Source organism: Cricetulus griseus, assembly GCF_003668045.3.
Source record: "Cricetulus griseus strain 17A/GY chromosome 1 unlocalized genomic scaffold, alternate assembly CriGri-PICRH-1.0 chr1_0, whole genome shotgun sequence".
Lineage (NCBI taxonomy): Eukaryota > Metazoa > Chordata > Mammalia > Rodentia > Cricetidae > Cricetulus > Cricetulus griseus.
Genome location: NW_023276806.1, coordinates 221,576,265 through 221,603,051, shown reverse-complemented (window position 1 = coordinate 221,603,051; position 26,787 = coordinate 221,576,265). Strand labels below are relative to the sequence as shown.

Here is a 26,787-nt window from a genome sequence, read left to right as displayed (position 1 = left end):
TCCTGCTGCCTGACTGTGTGTGCAGTGGCACCACAGCTCTGAGTCCTGCTGCCTGACTGTGTGTGCAGTGGCACCACAGCTCTGAATCCTGCTGCCTGACTGTGTGCAGTGACACCACAGCTCTGAGTCCTGCTGCCTGACTGTGTGTGCAGTGACAACACAGCTCTGAATCCTGCTGCCTGACTGTGTGTGCAGTGACAACACAGCTCTGAATCCTGCTGCCTGACTGTGTGTGCAGTGACACCATAGCTCTAAATCCTGCTGCCTGACTGTGTGTGCAGTGACACCACAGTTTTAAATCCTGCTGCCTGACTGTGGATTCATTGTGTCCACAACTTTAAGCTCCTGCAGCCGTGTTTTCCCCTCCATGGCAGATTAAATCTCAAACTATGACCCTGAATCAGCTCTTTCTCCCTGACATTGTTTTGTCAGGGTGCTTTCTTACAGGAAGAGCAAAGAAACAAAGGTCTAATTTGTCAGATGTTAGTATAGTCATCCAGTGTGCTGGTCAGAATTGCTGTCTTTCTCTCTCTCCTCCCTGTACTGTTTGTAATGTATCTTTCCACATCCTTTTCAGTTTATTTGTGACTTCTAATCCAGAGTACAACTCTTGTAGAGTAGTAAATATATATAGTTGGATCAGGCACTTTTAAAAATGAAATGCAGCCTGGAAATGTTTTCCTTTTGATGAAAATGTTTAATTCATTAAATTTAATATCTTTCTGATGTTAGGATTTGTTATGTATGTCATTTTCTCTGACTTAATTACCTCTTTAAAATTCCTTTCTCCAAATATGGTCACATTCTGAAGTGTACTGAAGATTCTACTAGCTGAGTTTCAGAGAGACTTAGCATTATAATACTATTGATACAATTATTTTTGACAATGCCGTTTATTTCTCCATGTGATTTGAGTTCTTGTTTTTCGTCCTTTCATTACAGCCTAAAAAACTGAGGATTTTTAAAAAAAAAGTGGATCTGTTAGTAGTGAATTCTGCTCGGATTTATCTTTTCGGGGCTTTGAATTCCTCACCTCATGAATTCTGGCTTTCATGGTTTCCACTGAGAAATTAGCATTAAATAACTTTGAGAATCTCTTGTGTGTGAGGAGTTATCTCCCTCTGGCTTCACCAGTCTCTGTGTCTGCCTGTAGCTGTCTCTATCTTACCTGTGTTTCTTGGATGTGTCAATGAACTTTGGGAAGTCTGATGCCATTATTTCCTCAATGTCCTTATTCTTTCTGTCCACACCTCCTCCTCCTCCACTTCCTCCTCCTCCTCCTCCTCCTCCTCCTCCTCCTCCTCCTCCTCCTCACACCCCACTGTGCCTACGGTGATGTTGACTGATGCTCCTTTCTGACGTCACGTCACACCATTCTCATCCTTCCCTCTAGTTCTTTTTGTTTTGTTTTATTTTATTTTATTTTATTTTTCAAGACAGGGTTTCTCTCTGTAGCTTTGGAGCCTATCCTGGAACTCACTCTGTAGACCAGGCTGGCCTCCAACTCACAGAGATCCGCCTGCCTCTGCCTCCCGAGTGCTGGGATTAAAGCCATGTGCCACCAACGCCTGGCCCGCTAGTTCTTTTTTGTCGGTTTGTTTTTGTTTTTTGTTTGTTTTGTTTTTGTTTTACAAGACAGGGTCTCTCTGTGTAGCCTGGCTGTCCTGGAGCGCACTCTGTAGACCAGGCTGACCTCAAACTCAGAGATCTGCCTGCCTTTGTCTTGAGTGCTGGAATTAAAGGTGTGTGCCACCACTGCCCAACCCTCCTCTAGTTCTTCAGGTATGTTTGGTTTAATTTTTGGAAGATTTCAATTGTCTAATTTTTAATAAAAATGACTTTATTGGAAATAATTCACAAATTAAAACATCACACAGCTAGACTAACTTCTATCTTCTTAGACTAGTCTTTCTGAAACCATGGAACTTTGCTTACAGTTTTACACTTTCACTATCAATTACACTTTGGGGCACTTATTTACCACAAAAAGGAAAAAAAAAGCATTGACAGAGTTGAAACTAGAAAAAGGATTAGTTTTATTCCCTTTTTCACGACTTACATATCTTTCTTTTTACCTGTTTTCTGTCTTTTGTCCTCACTCAATAGTGCCCTTTCTTGGCATCCTTTTTAAATGCTATACTATTCCCATATTTATGTATATACATATACATGTATTTATTTTAAGCTATGATCTACATATGAGGTAGAGCAAGCATGTATTTTCATTATGAATTGGGTATCGTAGCTTAATGTTATATATGCTATATTTCCATCCATTTTCTCACTAATTTTGTTATTTCATTTTTCTCTTCCATTCTTTTTCTTTTCTTTTTTCCAACACAGGGTTTTTTCTGTGTAGCCCTGGCTGTCCTGAAGCTTGCTCTGTAGACCAGCCTGGCCTGGAACTCAGAGATCCTCCTGCCTCTGCCTCCACATGCTGGGATTAAAGGTGTGTGGCACCATGCCAGGGTTATTTAAATTTTCTTGAGAGTTGAATAGTGTTCTGTATTCATATATGTACACACACACACACACACACACACATTTAGATTGGTTACGTATGATATGGTAAATAGAGCAGGAATAAATAACGATGCACAACACAAATATCCATGGAATGCTATTGATATATGCCCAGGGGTGGGATATTTTGAGACTCCAGCAAACTGATTCCCATAATGGTTGTATTGCTCTGGACTGGCTTTTAAGATGACAGTTTAAAATGTATGCCCAACATGAAGGTTTCTTCAGGGACAGTTTTGGCTTGATGGTCCTTATTTACCTCATTTCTTGTTGCTATTGCAGGCAATGTTAAGCAATTATCTTGTTTAACCTTTTGACAAATTCATTGTGGAAAAAATGTTCACAATAAATGAGTAAACAAACAAACAAACAAAGACTAATCCAGTCTGTTGGAAATTGCCAAACCATGCCAGAAAATGCAGCAAGTTTGGTGGCTGGGAAAGCTCTGGACTCATCTGTTGCTATCCATGGCTGTCAGCGTGCAGTCTTTCACAGTGACTGAGAGGTTGTTTGCCTTTGAAGCTATTGAAGAATTTGGGAGAAAACTTGAGGCTAGGAAATTCAAATCAACATAAATCTTACTGCTTCTACTAAGATTAGGCAATGTTTCTTGGTTAAACCCTCTTTCAATTGTTGGAAAACTTGATCTCCCAAATCCTTTAAGGTTAATTTGGATGCTTTTCACCAGTTCATTTGCAGTGTCCGGGATGGACTCTGTCTTGTGGAGAGGGCTTTAAATCCAATCAGAGAGTTGTTGGTTACTCCCATAACGTTTACGCCTCTATTGCACCAGGCAGTACATTTTGTCGGCAGGTCGCTGTTGTAGGTGGCAGGGTTTGTAGATAGATGACATTGATAATTACCTTTCTCTTACGGTAGCCTGCAGAGTTTTTCCTTTACCGTGAATGCTAGTCAGTATGGATGGAACTTCTAGTTAGGCACCTGCTCAATTCTCCATGTAAGTGCTGCCTTTATCAATTCCAGTGGCCATTGTTTAATTATTGTGTCTGCTTCATTTTATCCCCTTTCCCATTTGTGATCACCCCATAACATTTGTGTTGTGTATTTCCATCTGATGATGCACACTATTTTTTTTTTGCATTTTCCCTTTTAGATTCCTGTGATTCTGCCCAGACATTTCTATTAACATTTCCCAGCTCATGAATTTTTTCTTTGACTGTATCAAGCATGTTTATTGCTGTGTTCTTTATTCCAAATTTTACAGTTTTTTCATTTTATAATTTCCATACATTTATATTTGTTATTTCTAGTTCAGTGGTAAAATTCATTTTACTTATTTTTCTCAACATATATACTACAATAATTTTAAAGTTCCAGTCTATTCATTCTAGTAGATGAGACATCTACCTTTTGTGACTAGTTTGTAGTGATTGGATAGTAACATGGTTTATGGAAAATTGCACAGGCTCTAGACAATGTTGCTTTCCTACAGAGAGAAGTCAGGGTGATTATCTTCTTAGTTTAGGGACTGAGCGGGCTTAAAAGCTCATTACATTTTTCTTAATGCTGCTTTGTCTTCCTCCATTTTATCTTCATTCCTAAATTGTAGTTTTGGTGAGGTCCCAACTTTGAGTTGGCATGCATTGAACCTCAGTTGTCCATGCAGGACCACAAGATTGCTGCAAACTGAATTCCATTTCTGGCATGTCCAGACCCTCCCCCTAGCTTCATAGCCCACTGCCCTGTGCAGGTCTGGATTCCAGCAAATGTCTGGCTTGAAATTTGCTTAGCTTAATTAATAAGCTCTTCTTTTCATCAAAGCCTCAATTCCTACATTCCTAATTGCTTTAGGAGCCTTACACTCTGTGTATTTACCAGCTTCCTAGATTTTTCCAGAATCCCACTGGCCTCTCAATCTGTAGTCCTACGTTGCATTGTTAGTATTTTCCTGTGTGGAAGAATCATAGACAGCCCCAATGGAAAAGCAACTCAGAATGTTACCTCATTTCTTTTTGATTCTTTTTTCTTTTGCATATTTTTGGCTCCTAAAGTTCTTATCACATTTGTGACTCTTCAAGTGCCCTTCAATTATTTAAAAAGAAAGTCCTATTTTTCTACTTTGCTTGGCATTATATGCTACCCTATGAATTGCAAGCAGAATTTTTATTCTTTAAAAATTGAAATAGGAAAGTCTGAATTAATATAGTGGGGTAGACTAAATTAAATTTAGTAGCTTCATTTAAATTTTGAATATTTTATATTTTTCTCTCAAACAGTCATACCTGAAATATGGTATTTTAGAACTAAGTTAGTCACTTTGTTTTAAATGCACTTGTCTTGTTTGATCAACTTTGCAGAAGTCATAATAGTCTTCATTCTTATGCTGTATATCTGAGCACCACAGTTTCCTATGCTTTACTTAATAAGCTAAAAAATTATGTATTAATGGGTTATAGTTCCTCAAATCTCTATTTTGACATGAATTTGTGAACAGTTGGTTATGTTTCCATTTAATTTCTTTGTCTACTTTCATTTTGGAATTGTGGTTCTGCTGAAAACAGAAAAAATTACAACTAAGGATTGAAATAAGGTCATCTGGATTGTTTCCTTTTTCTCTCTCTTTTTCTTAATTTATTCCGTCTCCACATGGCTTCTTCCTTAGGTAGACATGTTTTTCCAAACCCCGAGTGTCTTCCAGTGATTTCAACAATGTCTCAAGATTGAGTTGACACCTATCTCTGAATCTGTCCATGTGATTAGAGATTTGATTGCTTCATCACAGTGACTGGATGGAGTGGAGTGAAGTCCCACTGTCTGAGCTTCAGCACAAGATTCTTTAGACTCAGTAGCTTGTAAATGACAGAGCTTTATTGCTCACAGTTTGAGGTGTTGAGAAGATCGCAATCAGGACATCATCTTCTTTCTGTGTTCTTACATGGAACAAACAGTGAACAACCTTGGAGCATGAAGTGAACAAGCCCACTTGGATCTCTCTTATGTGGTCATGGATTTCTCTCATGAGGTCTTTGCTGTCCTAAACCTGATCAGTTCTGGAATGCCTTATCTCTTAATGCTTTAGGGATTAGGTGCCATACTAGAAATTTGTAGAGATCCAAATATCCAGACTACAGCAACATCATGGCGCTAGTGATAAAATCAGCCATAGCTACCCACAGGGTATCAAACAGTCAAGGATGAACAGCCTTCTCATCCTTGATGAGCAGGCTTCCTCAAAAGCCTTCTAAGGGGCTCTTATCAGAAATCAGAAGACACGTGGCAGCAAAACCAAGATGCCTTGGTTAATCATGGGAATTAGAGACTTCCCAATGGAAACACACATCTGAGAATGTCTGTGAAGACATTTTGAGAAAGGTCAGCTGTGAACAATCACCCTGAATGTTGAGTCGTCCCATCCCATGGCCTATGACCCAGGTTGAGTTAGGAAGAGAAAAAGAGCTGATTGAGCACCAGTGTTCTCTATATGAGCCCTGACTGAAGATGCAGTGTGACCAGATTTTCTCACCAGTCCTTCCCTGCCATGAAGGACTAAGCCCCTCCTTCCTTAAGTCACCCTGCTTGTGTATTTTGTCACAGCAACAGGAAAAGTAACTAAGACAATGACCGGTGTCAGATTATAAGATTTACTAGAATGAATATTTAAGACAGATTCCTGGGCCCTATCACTCATTTATCAAAGGAAAATCACTAAGGGGGTGTCTAGAAAACTGTGTCTTCAGTCAAACTGAAGACTGTTCCACTTCAGTCATTTCTTTCACTAAAATATAAAGAAATAGTTGGAATATTCTCTCTTTCCATCTATATTAGGCTGTACTTAGTGAGGTTCCACACTCAGGTTAAAGAGAGCTAAATAACTGTTGGTTGCATTTAGGCTCTGTAAATGGGCACTTGAAATTCAGAACGTGACAGTCTGAAATAGACATTGACTTTCCTCTTAACCACTAAGAAGTTATTCAACTCTTTGTTTGACTTCTGCAACCTAAAACTGGAAGTCTGTTTTATTTTGAGAAAAAAGAAAAAGAAAACAAAATAGAAACAGTTTTAACTCAGCTCTCATTTTCTCCTGACAGGAAAAGACAGACAAATGGCCACAACCGATTAAGAAAACAACCATTGTTTTCACATCTTGGATTGCACAGCATTCTTCTGTTATTATTAGACATCTGTTTTGGCTTTGAAACTAGAAGAAACATCTTCAGCAGCTAACGGGCATAGTGAGCACTCATGGGTCCCCTGCTTAGTGCCAATTGTGTTGACTATTGAATGTGTGGTGTGTGAAATGACCTTGAGAATGAAGAAAATAAAGCTTTGCTGTTTTCCTTAATGGTGTGATGACCTCACATATGTCAATGCTGTTAAAGGTCTGAGTTTTTATAGCTAGCATGTACCAACTCCAAAGGAATCCAAGGTACAACAAACACACACACTATGAACAATTACCGCTATAGAAGTCATGCGGCTTTAGAGTTTACTTATTGGCAACAATAATAAAGACAACAATACCTACAGCCATAATTTGCAATAAAATTGATATTTGTTAGGTATTTTCTATATGGCTACCATTGGAGACACTTTACTCCAATGAATGATCTCACTAAATCTTATATGAAAACTCTGAAGTAGTTGCTATAAGTTCTATTTTACGAAGAGGAAATGGCAGAATCAAGGAAATTAAGTAATCTACACAAGTTCACACAGCTATAGAATGGCAGAGACAGGATTTTAGGACAGTCAGCCTGTCTCCATCCACATCCACCTACCCTTTTGTTCTGGTGACTAATGAGTTTGCAGTGCCAGTGGGGATATGTTCAATCGGGATGCATTCAGTTAACATAGGAGCATGGGGCAGCAGGTTCAAATAAAGGCTGAGTCAATGGTCTTGACTTCATTGAGTCTGTGTGTCCCTGGGTAAATGAGCCTCGCAGACTTGGTGTCTCAGAGCACTCCGAAATGATGAAAGCTTTGCCTCTGACTTAAAGGCTGTTTGTTGGCCTGGGAAACAAGAGGCATTAGGAGGCCCTTCCGTTGGTGTGGGATGGAGTAGATTCACAGACTAAAGGCCAAGAACGTGCAAGTGACAACCTGTACCCGTCAAGCCTGGTGAAAACGAGAGTAGAGCTTATTCATTTATGGGCACCACCAAGGAGTCCTTGTTATTCAATCTGTGTCTCCAGGGGAAATGTCTTCACCTTTTAAAACAAAACAGTTCTCTACATTCATTCAAATCCTGTAGAAATGATGATGGAATATTCACCAACTTTTTTTTCCCATTGTCATCAGCCTTTGGGAAAGCTAGATGTTGTCCTGTGCTCCCCCAAATTGTTTTTAATCTGCTGCAATCCCCAAGTCCATTCATTGACCATGGAACAATCTGAACTTCCCAGCACTGCACCGTCTGACTTTTTCTAAAAGAGATACAGACAAAAGGAAAAGAAAGAGCCTGTTTCAAAGGTCCTCAGGAAAGAGCCCCCAGCTGGCTTTCTCTTGTAGTTGTTGTCAGCCCTGAGAAATGTACATATCTACTGCAATAAGCAGGAACTGTGGCAAGGATGGGCCAAGCCTCCTGCAGGACTGTGTGAATGAAATTCAGTATACATTGCAGCCTAAAAATACTGTAGGAGCTCACCATTTTTCTCACGTGACTTTTCTTTCTTTCTTATTCATCTGTATTCGGATCCCTGCAGGGAGCAAGGCAGAGTAGAGTCTGAGGGTGCAGTGAGATGGAAAAGCCACAGAGATTTCCAGAGCGCCCTGGGTGTGCAGCCTTGAAACTTTCCATTTGTCCACAACACTTGATAGATCAGCTTAGTCCAGAGTTCACAGATACAGGAGAGATATTGACTTGCCCCATTGTGCAAACATAGAAAGCCTCAAACCACAGCCCTTGCCACCGACCCAGAGCCCCAAGCTCTTGAGCTGTGGGGTTGAGACAAGAAGTTGTGAGAGCCAACAATGGCACTGACAACCATACGTTACTGACTGATTGGAAATTAAAGCACCAGCCACAGAGGAAATCCTGCAAAGCACCCGGGGTATGCTCACCGAGTCATTATGAGCCAAGAGAAGTAGACAAACTACCAAATGCTTTTTGTCCTCTCTCTTTACTAAAGTTTGGCATTGACCAAGGTCTATGAGAGAAGCCAGGGTGGGACTTGGAAGATGAATGTGAAGTTTCACCTCCACCTTTGGGGGAGTCCTGGCACCTCTGTTTTATTAATTTGTCTATTAGTTAATAGATCTCGGTTTTATTAATTCGTAAACAGTGAGCAGTTAAATGAGAGCAGATGCATTGGACCAAACCAAGCCCTCTGAATGTGGGTGCCAGCTAGGAGGCCAAGACAGTCTATGGGACCTCTAACGGTGGAGCCAGTCTTTAACCCTAGGGCACAAATGGACTTTGGGAGCCCATTCCCTATGGAGGGATACTATTGCAGCCCAGATACAGCAAGGAGGGCCTAGGCCCTCCCCTAAATGATATGAAGGACTTTGACAGTCCCCTGTGAAGGGCCTCACTATCCCTGGGGAGGAGTTGGGGGTTAGTTTGGGGGGGGTTGATGGGGAACATGGGAGGATGGGAGGGCGAGGGAATGGGGGGATGGACACATAAATAGGAGTGCCTCTAAAATAAAATTTAAAAAAAATGGGAGCAGATGCAGAAACCCATGGGCAAACATTAGGCAGAGCTTGGGGAGCCTGGGGGAAGAGGGGCAGGAAGGACTGTAGGAGCAAGAGTTGTTGAGGACACCAAGAGAACACAGCCCACAGAGTCAACTAAGCAGGGCTCATAGCGGCTCACAGAGACTAAAACAGCAAACATGGGCCTTGTATGTGTCTGCATTAGGCTCTCTGCATATGCCTTATGGTTGTGTAGCTTCGTATTCTTGTGGGAGTGGGGGCTGTCTCTGACTCTTTTGCCTCCCCATCCTGGGATGCTTTGTCCAGCCTTGGCAGAAGGGGAGGTGCCCAGTCTTACTACAACTTGATCCGTCATGTTTGGTTGATATCCATGGGAGGCCTGCTCTTTTCTGAAGTTTAACAGAGGAGCAGTAGGTCTGAGGGAGAGGAAAGGTGGGGGGAGGGAAGTCTGCGGTTGGGATGTATTGCGTGAGAGAAGAATTCGAATGACTTTAAAAAATAAAACAATTTGGTTTTGATTGGGGGGAGGTTGCAAGGGCAGAAGGCAGACAGGGAGACAGGAAGGTAAGTGGGAGGCATGATTATGAAATCCACAAAGAATCAGTAAAATTAAAAAATAAACAATGCATAAATAAAACAAAATGAAAAATCACCACGAGCCAAAAGAAAAAAAAAAGTGAGCAGCTATATTGTCCTCTTTCTCAATCATCCAAGTCAGCTACTGACCAGGATGAGGACAGAGAGGTGCGCCCAGCTGAGAGGTGAGGCGCTGAAGAAAGCAGGCGCTCACTCCTTCCCTTGTGCTGTGCTTTCTCTCTCCCTTAAGAATCAAGCAGCTCTTTGCTTCTGACAGACACCAGTGTAGAGCAGATCTGCCCTGTCTTGTCCCAGGTATCTGCAGTCTCCAAATATTGTGGGTGATTTCACCAGTAGCAACCCAGACCTTGGAAGGCTGGGTTTGCTAGGTAACTGCTACTCCCTCTGCTGGCTGGCTGGCTTTATTTCTTTTTCCCTGACTCCTCCTTAAGTCTGTTTACTTACTTTCAGTAAAGGAAGAAACCATGGGGTGTGTTTAGATTTTTCTGAAGTAACCTGCACAAAGCTTTTGATACTGTGTTTCCTAGTGTCTGTAAGACTTAACCATTTTCTCTAGCAAAACTAAAGGCCAGGGTCATAAGCGTTTTATTGAGGTGCTGTTATTAAGGATTAGCAATGCTACCTGGCATCAATTAGTGATGTGAGGGACGAATAAAACAGGTATCAGCCACAAGTGTGAAAACACTGTAGATGTAGCTGGGAGAATCTGATTTTAATGGCAGCAAGAACCATCAAAAATTTGCTCAAATCCATCATCAGTTCACAGTGATATGAAAGAGAGAGAGATATCTTTACCTAGCATGCCTGGAGGACCACTGTTCTGTTTGTCCGAGTCACTGTGGGGATTATACTGTTTAGGTGAACTCAAGTAGACAGAAGAAATATTGCCTTGAGAGTGTTCCAGCCAATGACTATAAAGTGGTAGGATGGGAGTGTCATTGTTTGCCATTGCTAGTTGACCGGTAGTTCTCAGCACAGGCATCAACGCCTGCCAGCCGAGGAGATCCCTATGTGCTTCCTGGTGAGAGAATAGGCCACTGCCTGTGCTGATGCCAAAGGTGTGGAATCAGAGATCAAGAAGCCCTCAGACCCAGGTGCCAATGGACAAGAGCTCCAGGGGGCACCACCAGGAGGAGAAAAGAGAGAAAGGAGGGTCTGCTCTGTTGGCTGGGGTTTGAGTCTGCTAGATAAATTCTGTTTCACCCAAGCTTATGTGGTTTTAGGAGTTTCTTACTGTGCCAGGTGGTGGTGCACACCTTTAATCCCAGTGCTTGGGAGGCAGATACAGGCAGATCCCTGAATTAGAGGCCAGCCTGGTGTACAGATGGAGTTCCAAAGGCAGCCAGGGCTACACAGTGAAATCCTGTCTCAACCCTGCCCCCCCAAAAGAATTTCTTACTGTATACAAGTTTGTCTATTCATTTGGTTTCACACTTCTGTTAATCTGGTTTACCCTCTTAGCTCATCATAAGTTTAGATTAGATCTGGTAATTAGGTAATAGGTGAGAATATAGAAGATGAAGGTACTTAGAAAACAACTGATTTTGTAGCTGCCCCGGCTCCTGTTCTTCACAGGACTAACTGAACACCTCCATGAGCTGGGCACTTCTCACACGCTCATCCTTAACCCCACAAAGACACGTTTCTATAACTTCAGTCCTATTATCCCAACTTTACATATGAGGACAATGAGGTTTTGAAGGGTAAAAGCATTTTCTCGAAGTCACTTATTTACTTGTGAAAGCTAAGTTGAATTCCTATCCTCTAGAGTTCCTTTTCTCTTACCGTGGGACATTCATTAATTATCTGCCTACAACCCTGCAGCTTTCATTATGTAACTGAAGCATCATTTTCTACCCTAACCACATAGTGACATAGAACCTTGGACTTGAGAGTCGGTGTGAGCTATACGATTCATTGTTTGGGGTCAGCTGTCCTTGTCATGCACAAAGCCTGGCTGTTTTGGCAAACAGATGGAATCATATTTGAACACTAAAAACCAAACCTTGAACTCTAGGAAGCTAGTGCTCATCTGCTGAAGTGCTTGCTATGGGAGCATGAAGAACTGAGTTTGAATTCCAGCATCCATGTAAAAACACATGCATGGTGGGATACACTTGGAATCCCAGTGCTTGGAGGTAGAGACAGACAGATCTCTAGTGCTTCCTGGAAAGTCCTAGGAACCAGTGATATCTTTGTCTCAAAAACTTCTGAACAGCAACACACTGGCCTCCACATGTGCAAATGCTCCTGCACATATATATTTGCCTGAACACACACACACACACACACACACACACACACACACACACACACACCATTAAAGCTGACTTAAGTTACCTTTCCTGTTGCTTTGATTTGATAAAATACTCTGACAAAAGCAATTTAGGGAGAAGGCTCACAGCTGGAAGGTACAGTCCGTCTGTCCATCATGGCAAGGAGTCCTGGTAGCAGGAGGTAGCTGGTCACATTCCATCTGCAGTCAGAAAGCAGAGAGTGATGAATGTTTGTGCTCAGCCAGTTGCCTTCTTTTTATGCAGACCCAGACTCAAGCCTAGGGGATGGTACTGCCATCCTACTGGGTGGGTCTCCCCACCTCATTTAATCTCATCAACATAATTCCTCAAAGTTGTGCCCAGTGCTAACCTAGTCTACTGGGATTATAGGTACAGGATACTGCGCCTAGCTTTATAAAATGTGGATTCTGGGGAGATGGATGACGTGAAAATGGCCAAAACAGAAACCCTAGCTGTTTGAGAATCTTGTCACCCCTTCAGCTTCAGACCTGTTCTGCAGACAGTTTCCTCAGCTTCTTCCTTAGTTGGCTTCCCATTAGATTCCGCCACAGACATACCCTTCCATTTGCCTCTTCCTGTCAGCATCTCCCCGGAAACAACACTGACTTTAGTCTCTGTCTGCCACAGGCACCTCTGGCACAAGTTCCAGTGCAGTATCTCTGCAGCTGCCAGGCACCGCTTTCTCAGAGGGCCCAGCAGGGACTCTCTGAGTCCTCTCCTGTGAGTTCCTGGGTCCCAGCATCCCAGCTTTTCCCACTTTGTTCTTTACTATGGGGGATCCAGCTGCTCCTTGCAAGACTCATCTCTGGTTTCCTTCATGCTCTCTTCATCTTTTTCTTCCCCAGCATTGATGTTACCAATTCCCAGTGTAACATTTCCTCTGATGAAATGCATATTGTGGTTTCCAGTTTTCTGATTGGACATTTGTTCTCATCTCTAAATTCATATGTTAAAATCATAATCCTCAGGATGATGATACATCCTGAGGCTTTGGAAGTGGGGGCTTTGTTAGGTGAATAAATAGGTCATGGGGGCGGGGCCCTCGTGAATGGAATTAGTGTCTATCAAAAGGGCCCAAGGGCCTTGATCTTCCCTTCCCCCATTACAGGACACAGTGAGAAGGTACCTTGTTTGAGAAAACAGGCCCTAGCCAGACACGGACCCTGCCAGTAATTTGATGTTTTTTCTAAGTCACCCAGTCTGTGCTTATGTTTTAGCAGCCAGGATGGATTAAGATACTAGGTAATAGAAGTTCCCTAGAATGAGTTATGGGATAGGCCCAGGGATCTATAGTATTTGAGAACATTGATGCATGTCAGTTGGACAAAGTAAAGATTCAATTATTCCTTAGAACTAATCTATCATTAATAAAGGAAGTCATTGGCATGAACTAGGTAAATTTACTGGGTTTTAAAAGAGGTAGAGGCCCTGGCCACCATGGCATCTTAAGAGCCTCTAGATCAGTGGTTCTCAACCTGTAGGTCAAGACCCATTGGGGTTGCATATCAGATATCCTGCATATCAGATATTTATATTACGATTCATGACAGTAGCAAAATTACAGTTATGAAGCAAAATGGAATAATGTCATGGTTGGGGGTCACTACAACATGAGGAACTGTATAAGAGGTTGCAGCATTAGGAAGGTTGAGAACCACTGCTCTAGATTTCTAAGAGCATCTAAGCCTGATTTCTAGCCCAAGAAGGCTTAGCACCTCTCCCAGAGAGAACACAGAATTGAGTCTAGGTTTCTCAGGGGCCAGCCCGTGCCTCTGATGCTCCCATAATACAAAGTTTAGTGGCCTTGACTAAGACCAGATGACAAGTGAGAAGTGTATGTGTGGGGGTGGTGGGGGTGTCCATTATATAAATTACAAACAGTGTTCCTGTCTTAAGAGGTATCTTAAGTCTTGGGTTTATCTTTTAAGCCCAGAGTCACTATATTCTGAAAGAACCAGTCGTAACTAGCAAAGATGATGTTTAAAGATGAAGTTTAACACGGTTTGACGTGTTAGAACGAGTCCCATGTGAAACTGCTCTCAATGGTGGGAAGAGCCGTGTCTCTACAGAAAACATCTCAGGCTGAAATGCTTTTGCTTTCTGGGTGTAAATTTAAAACAGGGGTTGGAAATAGGGTGGGTGATGCTACTTGGTCTAATACCTGTCTTAGCACAACCCACAAGCTAACCAAGCTTATTATATTTTTAACGGGTTAAAAAAATCAAAAGGAGGTTATTTTGTGACAATGAAAACTACATGAAATTCCAATTTAGTGTCCCCAGTTAAAGTTTCAGTGGCATCCAGTCCTGCTTATTCACTTGCACAATGCCTGAGGTGGCTTTTGCACTCTAACAGCAGAGACAAGCCTTTCACAGGGGACATAGATGGCCCAAGGATTAGACTCTCGCCCTTTACAGAATGTTTGCTAACTGTGTTTTGTTCTTGAGGAGAGTTCTCTCTCTCTCTCTCTCTCTCTCTCTCTCTCTCTCTCTGTGTGTGTGTGTGTGTGTGTGTGTGTGTGTGTGTACTTTGATGTGCATGTACAAGCCAACCCTTAAACGATTCGATTGCTTATTGAAGATGGGGAATGAAAACGCAGACACATCAGATAATCAGGTTTGGCTCTGAGGGCACAATGGTGGATAGAGGAGGTCTGCTGGAACTTTACAGTTCCATAAAGCTGTGGGAGCAGTGTGCATTTCAACCCTGCTAGTACGGACCCTTAGGAACACAGAAATATTAGACTGACATTTCCGGTTTTGTTTTAGAGGCAGAGGGCCACCTTGCCTATACCTTCTGACATATGGGTGGAGCATCTTTTGGAAAGGATGATTCCTCTTGCTCTGCATTATCCAAAGAAGGCTTCCATGAGAGTCTGAGAGAGGACTCGTGTTTCTAGACAGTAGAACTAGATAGCACATGAGGCACAGCAATGCCCACAATGGAAACAACCTTGCCTTGATGCCATCGTTCATCTGAAAGCTACAACACTAGTATCTTCCTTACTCCTGCCCAGTTCCCCACTTTCTCAATCCAAGATTTTCTTCCTTGAGAGGAAGGGAGGAAGGGGAGAGAGGGAGGGAAGGAGGGAGGGAGAGAGAGAGAGAAAAAAGAGAGAGAGAGAGAGAGAGAGAGCGTGCAGATAGCACATAACCACATAACTCTGGGTGTCCTGCTTACCACTCTCTTGTATTCCTTTAAGAAATACATATATACATATGTATATATTGAATACATATATATTCAATTGACTCCCTTATATATGTGTGCATACACACACACACACACACACACACACACACACACACACACACACACACACACAAAACAGGAGGGGAAATATGATCAAAATATATTGTACAAAATATATTGTACAAAAATTAAGCAGATTCATAAAAGTACATTTAAATATCAAATGTTAAAGGATTGATAGTGGGTAGAGCTCTCATGCCCCCCCCCAAACTTAGATACATATCAGGAGTCTTTTTAAAATATTTTTTGTAGTTTAACTTAATTTCTCCAGTCTCCTTACCTCCAACTGGTACAGGCTAGTTCTGACTCAAATTAGAGTGAAGGTAAGAGGTGCTTGAAAGGTTCAGGCATTACGCTGGCCTGGCCTTTGGCAGAATCCACTCAGGCAGTACCCTGGTGAGCCCAGGGTTCCATGAGAACTAAGTCTGCACGCAGGTGCAAAGGACCCCTTTAAAAGACAGACCCCTGCCCATTGACCTCTTTTCTCCCACTCTCATGCCCCCTCTCTCCTCTCTTACTCTCTTTTTTTGCTCTCTTGCTCTCTCCCCCTTTAATAAACTCCATGGTTAATGCGTCTCCTGGTTCATGTGCCATAGTGCACGTCTTTAATTTAAGCAAGATCACAACATTGCTGCTTTCTGTTTCCTCAGTGTCCTCTTCTTCACTCACTCTGTAAGGGAATGACTGATTTCCACGGAGGCTGATGTAGCTGCCAAGAAAGAGGCATCAAGGATTCAGTTGCCTGAACATCCGTTCACTCATTCACACTTGTTGTGTGTAAGAGTCCAGATAGTGTTCTGACTTCTGGGGATACAGCAGTCAAGAGACCACTAAAATCACAAAAGCAGAAACGAGAAAAGCCTGACTCTGTGAATGCCATCAATTCTAAATCATGGGGTCTGGTAAGTGTTTTGGAAATAGGAGAAGGGGACAAGGCAGGTGAGGACAAGGAAAACCTGGGATGTTTGTCAAAGATGGCAAGGAAGGCTCGCTCTGAGAAGCTGATGTTTGAGCAGAGACCTAAAGGAGGGAGGGAGGGAGGGAGGAGAGGAGGGAGGGAGGAAAGGAGTGAGGAAGGAGGGAGGGAGGAGGAGGGAGGGGGAGGGAGGGAGGGAGGGAGGGGGAGAGACAGAGAAAGACAGGGAGAGACGCACAGACAGGTAGGAGAAGGGGTTCCAGTGAGTGGAAAAGTGTACCAAATCAGTGGCTTGTGTGACAGGTGAGCGACAGAATGAAAATCATCCCGGTAGTTGGAAAATGGGTTGGGAATAGAATGTATACACACGTGTGTGCTTGTGGAAGTTTTTGTGAGTATGTGGACTTGGGTAAGTGCTTGTGAAAATGTGTATGGGTGAAGAGGTATGTGTGTCCCATGTATGTGCTTTGTGAGTGTGTGTGCAAGTGTTTTCTGACTTTTCTGAGTGCATGAGTGTGTCTGAGTTTGTGTGAAAGAGGTTGTAGCTGTGAGAATGTGTGAGTGTGTTTGTTGGAAGTGAGTGTGTTAATGACAGTGTGTATGAGTATGTGCCCGTTATTCCGTATGAATGTGAGAGTGTTGGAGTGTGGGTGCTTGTGATTGCCTGAGTGCAAGTGTGTGCCAGCATGTGAGTGACAGTGAGTGTGAGAGCATTTGAGTGTGAGCATGTACTGCTGTGTGTGTGAGAGAGCATATTGATAGGTGTTAGTGTGCTTAAATGTGTGTATGCATGTGATAGTGTGTGTGATAGTGTTTGTGTGTGTATCACATGATTGTGTGTGATAGTGTTTGTGTGCATATATGCATGTGATAATGTGTGTATGAGTGAGTGTGTGTGGAAGGTGGGCCACTGTGGTCCTTTGTCTTTCATGTAGCTCAGTGCAGGGCCACTAAGGGTTCTGTTGTCAGAGGGTCAGTTCCCAGCTTATTCAATCCTGCTTCCTGCTTCTGATCCTCTTTCTCATGTCTACAGACCTTTCCCAGGCTCTTCTAGTAGGAAAACATGCTGGCCCACTATCTGCCACCCAGGAAGCGACTGACTTGCTGAGGTTCTGACTCTCTGTCCCATGTCCACTCTTACTTGGTCTCCTACGGTAGGAAAACATGCTCTCTCACTAACTTGTTGGGGTTCTGAAAACCTCAAGTCTTAAGTCTCCGAAGTTTTTCTTCCAAGGATACCAAATGCTTTTGAACCTCCAAATTGAAGAATGAACTTTCTTCCTTGAAGTGAGAAAATTTTCTCTTGATGCTCTCTCTGATACGTGTGTGCGTCTTGATGAACTAAATGGGAAAAGAGAAGACATGAGTGTCAAAAATAAATCTCTGGGGATGGAAACCACATCGATGAATATTTGCACCGTAACTTTCTAAGGAAAGCATGAAAAGACTAACTGCTAACTCTGGCTATCTCTGGTGTTTGGTGTCACTGTCCACTATGCCATAGCTTTTCTAATCTGCAGACCCTTTCAACAAGTGCCAGGTAACCACACAAATCATAAAAATAAGCAATAAAATTAACCATAAAAGTAAGCAATAAAATCATATAGACATAAGACGTTGTTATTGGTCCAGTTTCTTTTTCCGTTTCTCTTTCTCTTCTGCACCTGCGCCACTAAAGAGAAGCTTCTGATTTCCCTCCCCCACTTCTTTTTTAAAAGTTAACTACAACCTTTGTTCTCTTCTGAGGTACCTTCTCCCAAAGTTTCTCTTTCTAGAATAATTCCAGAAAAAAAAATTCTTTGCACCTCCAAAGTTTTGTCACACTGCTTATTGGAAATATTCAATTCAGCTGCAATGTTAACATCTTCCGTGGAGATTTGAGTTCTGAGAAGGCTTCTTCGATTATGTTTATAGCTGAAGTGCTGCCATTGGTGTAATAGTAACACTTTGCCATGTCTCTGGCCAACTGCATAAAACTTCTCCATCAGATAGAGACAAAGGATCTAAAATACACTTATAATTGTCCACGGTCATTTTTTGATCACCCATATTCTCATAAAGGCTTGATCTCTCCCACAGGCATTAGTAGGTTCATATTTAAGAAGGGACAAGATCTCCTGAGCAAATTGGGAGCATAAAGGGAGGGAAAGACGGAGATAGGAGAATGAGAAGGGGAGAAGAGGAGAGGTGAGGAGGACATGAGGGAGCAAGTTTGAGTTGGGGGAAGAATAGAGGAGAGCAAGATAAGAGATACCATAATACAGGGAGCCATCATAGGTTTAAAGAGAAATCAGGCACTAGGGAGATGTCTGGAGATCTACAATGATGACACCAACTAACAATCTAAGCAACAGAGGAGAGGCTACCTTAAATGCCCTCCCCTGATAATGAGATTGATGACTGATTTAAATGCCTTCCTAGAGCCTTCACCCAGCAGCTGGTGGAAGTAGAAGCAGACACACACATCTAATCACTGAATTGAACTGGAATCCAGATGCAGAGAAGGAAGAGTGATGAGCAAAGGGGTCAAGGCCAGGCTGGTGAAACCCACAGAAACAGCTGATCTGAACAAGGAGGAACTCTTGGTTCCAGACTGATAGCTGGGAAACCAGCATAGGACTGATCCAGACCCCATGAACGTGAGTGTCAGTGAGGAGACCTCAGAAATCTATGGGGCCTTTTGTAGGAGATCAGTACTTATTCCTACCATAGGAATAGACTTTGGAAGCCCATTCCACATAGAGGGACACTCCCTGAGCCTAGACACAAGGGGGTGTGCCTAGGCCCTATCCCGAAGGATGTGACAGAATCTGAAGACCCCTATGGAAGGCCTCACCTCTTCCTGGGGGGCAGAAAGGGTGTAGGATAAATAGGGTGTCAGTTGGGGGGTGGGGCAAGGGAGGAAGGGAGGCAGAGGGAACTGAGATCGACATGTAAAATAATCTTGTTTCTAATTCAAATAAAAAATGGGGAGAAAGAAAAAAAAGAGCTTTTGTATAGCAAAAAAAAAAAAATTCAGTCTAATATTAGCTTATTCCAGAGACATTTCTGCCAACCTTACCCATTCTTTTGTCACTGGGATTTGAATGTGCAGCAATCACTTCACACTTCAGTGATTTCTCCATGTCGCCTTCATCCTTGTATGTCATGGCAAGTGTAGAGAATGACTCAGAAGGCCAAAGAGCTTGTCTTAGGGTTTCTATGCAGATCAGTATCGACTCTTCAGGTTCTCCTCCAGCAAAGCACATATTGGCTTCACTCATGAGACCTCTCAGGACTCTGGGACATTTACTCTGTCATCTTTGGTTTTTGTTGTTGTTTGTTTTTTATTTTTAAGGTTGAGAACCATCTCCCACACAAACATGCCACGTGCAGTGGTTTGCTTGGGCATTTCCTCCTCTTCTTCATCATCTTCATTCTCTCCAATCTTGGAAGCAAAGACTTTGTGAACTGACTTTCTCACTCCAATGTTTCTTCCTCATTGGTGTCTTTGTCCTGGGATTTGGCTGAGTCACTTCCTGCTGATGATGGAATTTTGGAAATATCTGGTTTTTCTTCTGGTGATGATTTTCCTTTTACCCAAAGACTTTTCTCTTCTCTCTGTCCTTTGAACTCTTTAAAGGTGATTTTCCCTTCTATGAGGCCCAATAAGTTCCAGGCTGAACCCTGTGGGACATTTCTGTGGGCCGAAGCTGGGCAGTAGACCAGGAAAGGGGCAACACCCTCCCTCACCTCCTAGGAGCTTCCAACTCACCATCAGGATAGTTTCCTGTATGGTCACCTCTAAGAGATGAATGCCTATCTTCACACTTTCCTGGCTTGGAGCACGGGACTCTTCTGCCTTTCTTGATGAATTCCTCTCTTCCTTCCACAGACACTGCCCATCCCATTACATAGACACAGGTTCTTATTTATTTGAGTTATTTTTTTTGAGAATTTCATATGTCAGTACTGTATTTACATCATTTCCCTCTCTCCTCTCCTCCACAACTCCACCTGTGTCTCCCTAGTTCTATCGCAAATTTATAACATCTTTTAAAATTGTTATTACCTACATGTATTCACACACACACATAGAAGTGCATTCACCCCCACACACACGCTAGCATACACACATTTATATAAATATAGATTGCTGAGCCCATCTGGTCTTGCTTATGTAGTGTGTGTTTAGGGTTGACTACTTGAGGTCGGCTAATTTACCAGGGGATCATCCTGGAGAAGACTAAAACTCCTCTCCGCGGAATTGTTCTCTATCTAGGGATACAGCCTTGTGAGATTTCCCCCATTCATGCTAGAATGTCAACTTGTGTTGTTATTGTGTGGGTCTTGTTTAGGCCACTGTCCCAGTTAAGTTTTTATTGCTGTGAGGAGACACTATGACCATGGCAACATTTATAAAGGAAACATTTAATTGGGTAATTCACTTACAGTTTCAGCAGTTCCACTGTCATCATGGTGAGGAGCATGGCAATATGCAGGCGGACATGGAGCTGGGGCTGTGAGTCCTACATCTTGGTTTGCAGGCAACAGGAAGTCAACTGACTGTCATACTGAGTGAAGCTTGTGAAAAGAGGCATGAAAGCCTACTCCCACCGTGACACACTTCCTCCAACAAGACCACACCTACTCCCACAAGGCCACACCTCCTAATACTATCACTTCCTTTTGGGGGGCATTTTCTTTCAAACTACCATAGCTATCATAATTTTGAGATTTCACTGGTACAGCTTCCTTGTTGTACATGGAAGGGGCACTTTCTCATAAAAAATGTCTTAAAATCTTCCTACCTCCTGGTAGGTGATGTTCTCTGATCCTTGGGTGTTGAGATTATGTTATTGATGTATTAGTTGGGCCTGGATACCTCACTGTTGGTTGTCCTCATCATTTTGACCAGTTGGTGATCGCTGTAACAGTCTCCGTATGTTGAAAAAGACTGGCTTCTTTGATGAGGTGTGAGCACTATACTTATCTGTGTGTGTAAGGATGAGAATTTAGAATGCAGCTAGAAATTATAATCTTAGTGTGGTGATATTTTGTTAAAGCCTGACTGAAGATCAGAATGCAAAGCTAGCACAGCCATACAGGCCAGGCAGTGGTGGCACACCCAGCACTCAGGAGACAGAGGCAGACAGACCTCTGTCAGTTCAAGGCTACCTTGGTCTACATGAAATTGATCCAGTCTAAAAGAGACACAGCTCACACAAAGGTGATCCCAGCAATTTGGAGCGACAAACCTTTAATCCCAGCACTAAGGAAATGGAGAGAAGAAGGGTTATTGTTTGGCAGAGACAGGAATATAAGGCAGGAGGAGACAGGAGCTCATTGCAGTCTGAGGATTGATAGAGGTGAATGCAGTCTAGGCAGTCAGTCTGATACTGGAGACAGGATCACCTTTTCGGTGTGAGGTAGAGGTAAGAGCTAGTGGTTGGCTGTTTTGCTTCTCTGATCCCTCAGCTTTCACCCCCTGATAAATGATTCTGAATTTTTATTATTAAGACAGGAAGTGATAGTAGGTTTTACTCGAGGGTCCATGACCTCACTGGCTGCAGTGATAGTTAGCTGGTGAATTGGTTGCTTTTTTATTGATGTAATAAGCAACATGTCCAAAAGCAACTTGAGGATGAAAGGTTTTATTTGGCTTACACATCTTAATCACCATCACAGTCTATTATGAAGGTAAGTCAGTGCAGGAATTTGAAGCAGGAACTAAAGCAGAGACCATGGAAGAATGCTGCTTAATGGCTTGCTCTCCATGGCTTTCTTGGCCTTTTTTTTTTTTCAACCCAGGACTGCTTGCCCAGGAGTGGCACTACCCTTGTGGCTAGGTCTTCCCACATCAATCACTAACCAAGAAAATGTTCCACAGGATTGCTACCAGGTCAACTGATGGGGGATGTCCTTCTGTATGCTATGCATATATGCTTCTCTTATTGGTTGATGGATAAATCTGTTTTAGCCTATGGACAGGCAGGATACAGCCAGGCAGGAAGTATAGGCAGGACTACTAGACTAGGAGAAGGTGAGGAAGAGGAACGAAGGGAGTGGGTCTCGAGAAAGATGCCATGTAGCTGCCCAGGAAGCAACAGGCCTGGGCATCACTGATAAGCCAAGACTATGTGGAGATACACAGATTAATAGAAATTGGTTAATAATTAAGCGGGAGCTAACCAATAAGAAGCCTGAGTCAGCTGAACAGTTTATAATTCATATAAGACTCTGTGTGTTTATTTGGGACTAAATGGCTGAGGGACAAGGTGGGACAGAAACTTCCATCAACAGTCAATCTTACGAGGGCATTTTCTTTCTTCTTCTTTTTGATTTTTGAGACAGGGTTTCTCTGTGTAACTTTGGAGCCTATCCTCGCTCTTCCTTTGTAGACCAGGCTGGCCTCGAACTCCCAGAGATCCTCCTGCCTCTGCCTCCCGAGTGCTGGGATTAAAGGTGTGCGCCACCAATGCCCGGTGAGGGCATTTTCTTAATTAAAGTTATTTCTTTGCAGATGACCCGGTTTGTGTCAAGTGGACAAAAAATTAACCATCTGGGTTTACAATACCAGGCATGAATTGCTTCCCATTAAGTGTGCCTGAAGTCTAATTAGGCAGTTGTTGGTTAACTCCAAGATTTAAGGGTCACTGTTGCACCCCTGGGGACACAGGACATGGAAGAAGCAATCTGAAATATATATGTACGTGTGTGTGTGTGTGTGTGTGTGTGTGCTACCTTTAGACATAAAGAAATGTTTCCTTGTGACTTTTTCAAACATCCATAGTTGTATTTATTCCTCCTCCCCTCCCCTCCCTCTCTCTTTATGTTGCCCTTCCTTCCCCATCCCAGGTTAAATAACACCCATCACTTCTCTCATACCCCCCTTCATGTCACCTGTGCCCTACTATCCCCTTCTAGAGTTCCTTTTCCTCTTCTCTCCAATAATCCCTTGTTACTTTCATGATCTCTATGGTAACTCTGGGTTATATGTTATTTCTAAGGAACCAGAGCCAGGATCCATAAATAAGAGAGATGGGGTATTTCTCTGTGCCTGGGTTACCTTCCTGAGTATAATGTTCCATTGTTTGCCTGGAAATTTCGTGATTTTACTTTTCTTTCCTTTTGAACAGAATTCCATTGTGTATATATGCTGTGCTTTTATTAATTGTCATCAATTGAAGGACATTTTTGATTGTTTCCATGTCCTAGCTATTGTGAATAGAGTGACAATAATCATGGCTAAGTAAGTTTCAACAGAGTAAGGTGTTGAGTCCTTTTGGCATATGCCAAGGAGTGGTATAGCTGGGTCATATGGTAGATATATTTTTAGCTTCCAGAGAATTCTCCACACCGATTCCCATAGTAGCTGTACAGTATAGTTGCATTTATCTGTGAACATATTAAAGCACAATGAAATATATATATGTATATATACATATATATACATATATATATATATATATATATATATATATATATATATTATTTGGGTAAACTGAGTAATTTGTTGTGTATCAGGAAAGAGAAGCCAGTAGCCACTCATTACTCCCTTTCTTTTCTGGTCTGGATGCTAACCATGACCTGATAGTTGTTGGAGGAGAAGTGGCCCTAAACATAAGTTAACCAGGTGTGTGCCGAGAAGGACAGGTGTTGTCAGACCATGGCTTTAGGAGTTCTGACCCATGTACAGGCTGTAAACAAATATGGGAGCATGGAGTTTGACTTTCCAGCCCAGATAAAGTATAGAATAGTTTTTACTGTGCTCTTTTAGAATAGAGGAGACATGTATGTAGTTTGGTAAACTTCGCAGGCCACTTTGGTATAGCATAGGAATTTTCACAGAGAGAATAAATGATACTGGCGTAGGCTTCCTCCTCTTCTTCCACTTTTCACTGATGCTTTTGAAACTATCAGATTTAGAAGGAGGAAGGAGCTCACAGGAAGACAGTTTGTGATGTCATCGCTCAGAATCTAGCCTTCTGTGCCTCCTACTCAGCAGGGTGTCATGACATACCCAGTCTAGATTGAGAGAGACCTATGGCTAGCTAAATGGAGTTGTGTTCTTGTAGCCACTATAAATCTATGCATTAGAAATTAGCAGAATGATCACTTTAAACTCATTGATTTTAATTGAGTTTTTTGTTTAATAATTGTAGACGGGGCTGGAGAGATGGGGCTGCATTTGGGTGAACTAGCCAAGGCAGTGCTGTGGAGCTCATCTTGGTAGGGACAATGAGAGAAAGCTAGCGAACTGACCAACCCAGCTACCACCAAGGCTCCTACCAGGACTATGAGTTGGCTCACCCCAACATCCACCCATCTGTGAGCTGTTGGAGAAGGGGACAAACCTTCTCCAAAACAGCAGGATCTCCATGACACCGGATATCAACCAGATATCCAAGAGGAGTCCCATGAAAGCCCATTATCGGTGGTATAACAGAAACCAGAGCCCTCGAACCAGACCCATACAACAGCTTCCACAAGATTATTTTTATTTAACCGGTTCAGCGGTTAAAAGCACTGACTGCTCTTCCAGGGGTCCTGAGTTCAATTCCCAGCAACCACATGGTGGCCCACAACCATCCGTTATGAGATCTGCTGCCCTCTTCTGGTGTGCAGATATATATGGAAGCAGAATATTGTATACATATTAAATAAATAAAATCTTTTAAAAAAGACCTTGTTTAAAAATTAAAAAAATAATTGTTGACAATTACTGGGCATAATATAACATTTTTCATACAGGTGCGATGTAGTAAAATTGAGGTAAATGGATTTCCTTGTTTCTATGTTTGTAGCCTTTAAGTTACACGTGTCTTGCTCTTTATAAATATATAATGGGTTGTTCTGAGCCTTTGATGTCCAGCTCTGGGACTCCTTCCTCCCATCCAGCTGTTCGGTGCCCTGTTTCTCCCCCCTCTAGATATCCCCTCACTTCCCTTCCGAGCCTAGTTATGACTGTTCTAGTTATTCAACTTTGAGGTTATTTTCTCATTCTACATATCAAAGAGAGTCTGTGGTATTTGTCTCTCTGTGTCTGGTTTATTTCATTTTAAACAATATCCTCAGTGCTCTCAAAGAAATGATATGTCATTTTTTTTGTAGCTGAATGATATTCAACTGTGCATATAGACCACGTTTTCCTTGTCCATTTATACACTGATGGACACCTGGGAGACTCTGTATCTCAACTCTTGTGAACAGGAAAATTAGCAAATAATTCCTAACTACCAGTACAACCTGCTAATTGAATATACTTCCTATCATTTTTTAAAAAATTAACCAGTTACATGCTCTTTACAGTAAGTAAAAATCCCGACACTGACACAGCATCTCAAGAAGCTGAGCAGAGTGGCACATACTTTGAATCCCAGCACTTCGGAGGCAGAGGCAGGTGGATCTCTGAGAGTTCAAGACTAGCCTGGTCTATGCTGAGAGTCCCTCTCTAAAAACAAACAGCAAACAAACAACAAAGAAGCAAAAAAGGAGACAATGTGATGGAAAGAAAAGTATTACCCCCTGTATGACAAATAAATCACTCTTCAAAATCAAATTCAATTATTTCAAAAACTGTAACGATAAAAAAATAGGTAACAGTTAAAGCTTAAATTACTCAAACTTCAAAAAGTTAGATGTTATTAGTAGTAAAAAATGTTGCAAATGAGCAAACACTATTTTTTGCTACTAACATTTTCTGAATTGTATTTTGAAGGTTTTGTAAGGTTTTATTTGTCCATGTACTAAACAGGTGCAATTAACCGAGTGGACAAGTAGGTGAAGGTCTGGAAAAGGTACGCCAGGGCTTGCAGTGGCACTTTCTGTGACGATAAAGATGAAAAACTAAGTCCTGGTGGACTTAGCATGAAGTGAGGCAAGACGATGGAGAATATTGGATAGATAATGCTGAGAACTGCACCTTCTCCTGAAGGTGATGGGGGTGGGGGATGGGTATGGAACTCTCCATAAAGAGTGGTTTCCTGTAATAGGAAAGCGAGTGCATCAGAGGCTGGAGAGGAGAGGACTGTGCAAGCACTACAGAGTGGTCCAGTGTGACAGGGAGCTGGGACACAGTTTAGGAAGTGCTTCTAGAGAAAACAAACACAAGTGTTCCTCACCAGCCACGGTTTAGCTGCTGACATATTCACCTTAGAAGTACCATAGCCAGGGACAGTTTCTTTCTCGTTGAAAGTAATTCATCTTTTTTTCCCCAAGAAATTATTTTTTATTAGTTTGAATTAGAAACAAGCCTGCTTCACATGTCAATCCCTTCTCCCTCTCCCTCCCCTCCCCCACAAGCCCCTACCAGCTTCCCACCTCATCTCCCCTCTGCTCCCCAGAGAGGGTAAGACTGTCTGTCATATCATCCTGGGCAGGGCCTAGGCCCTCCCCCATATGTCTAGGCCAAGAGATCATCCCTCCATGTGGGATGAGCTCCCAAAGTCCCTTCTTATGCCAGGGATAAATTCTGATCCACTACCAGGGGCCCCATAGAGTGCTGAGGCCTCCTCATTGACATCCATGTTCAGGGGTCTGGATCAGTCCCGTGCTGGCCTCCCAGACATCAGTCTGTGGTCCATGCTCTCCCCCTTGTTCAGGTCA

The 26,787-nt window shown here is 42.5% G+C and overlaps 1 pseudogene; it reads right to left on the bottom strand.

Moving 5' to 3' along the window:
• Nucleotides 1–24,611, bottom strand: part of LOC100765101 — a 29,985-nt pseudogene extending 5,374 nt beyond the window's left edge.
• Nucleotides 24,612–26,787: the final 2,176 nt, after the last annotated feature.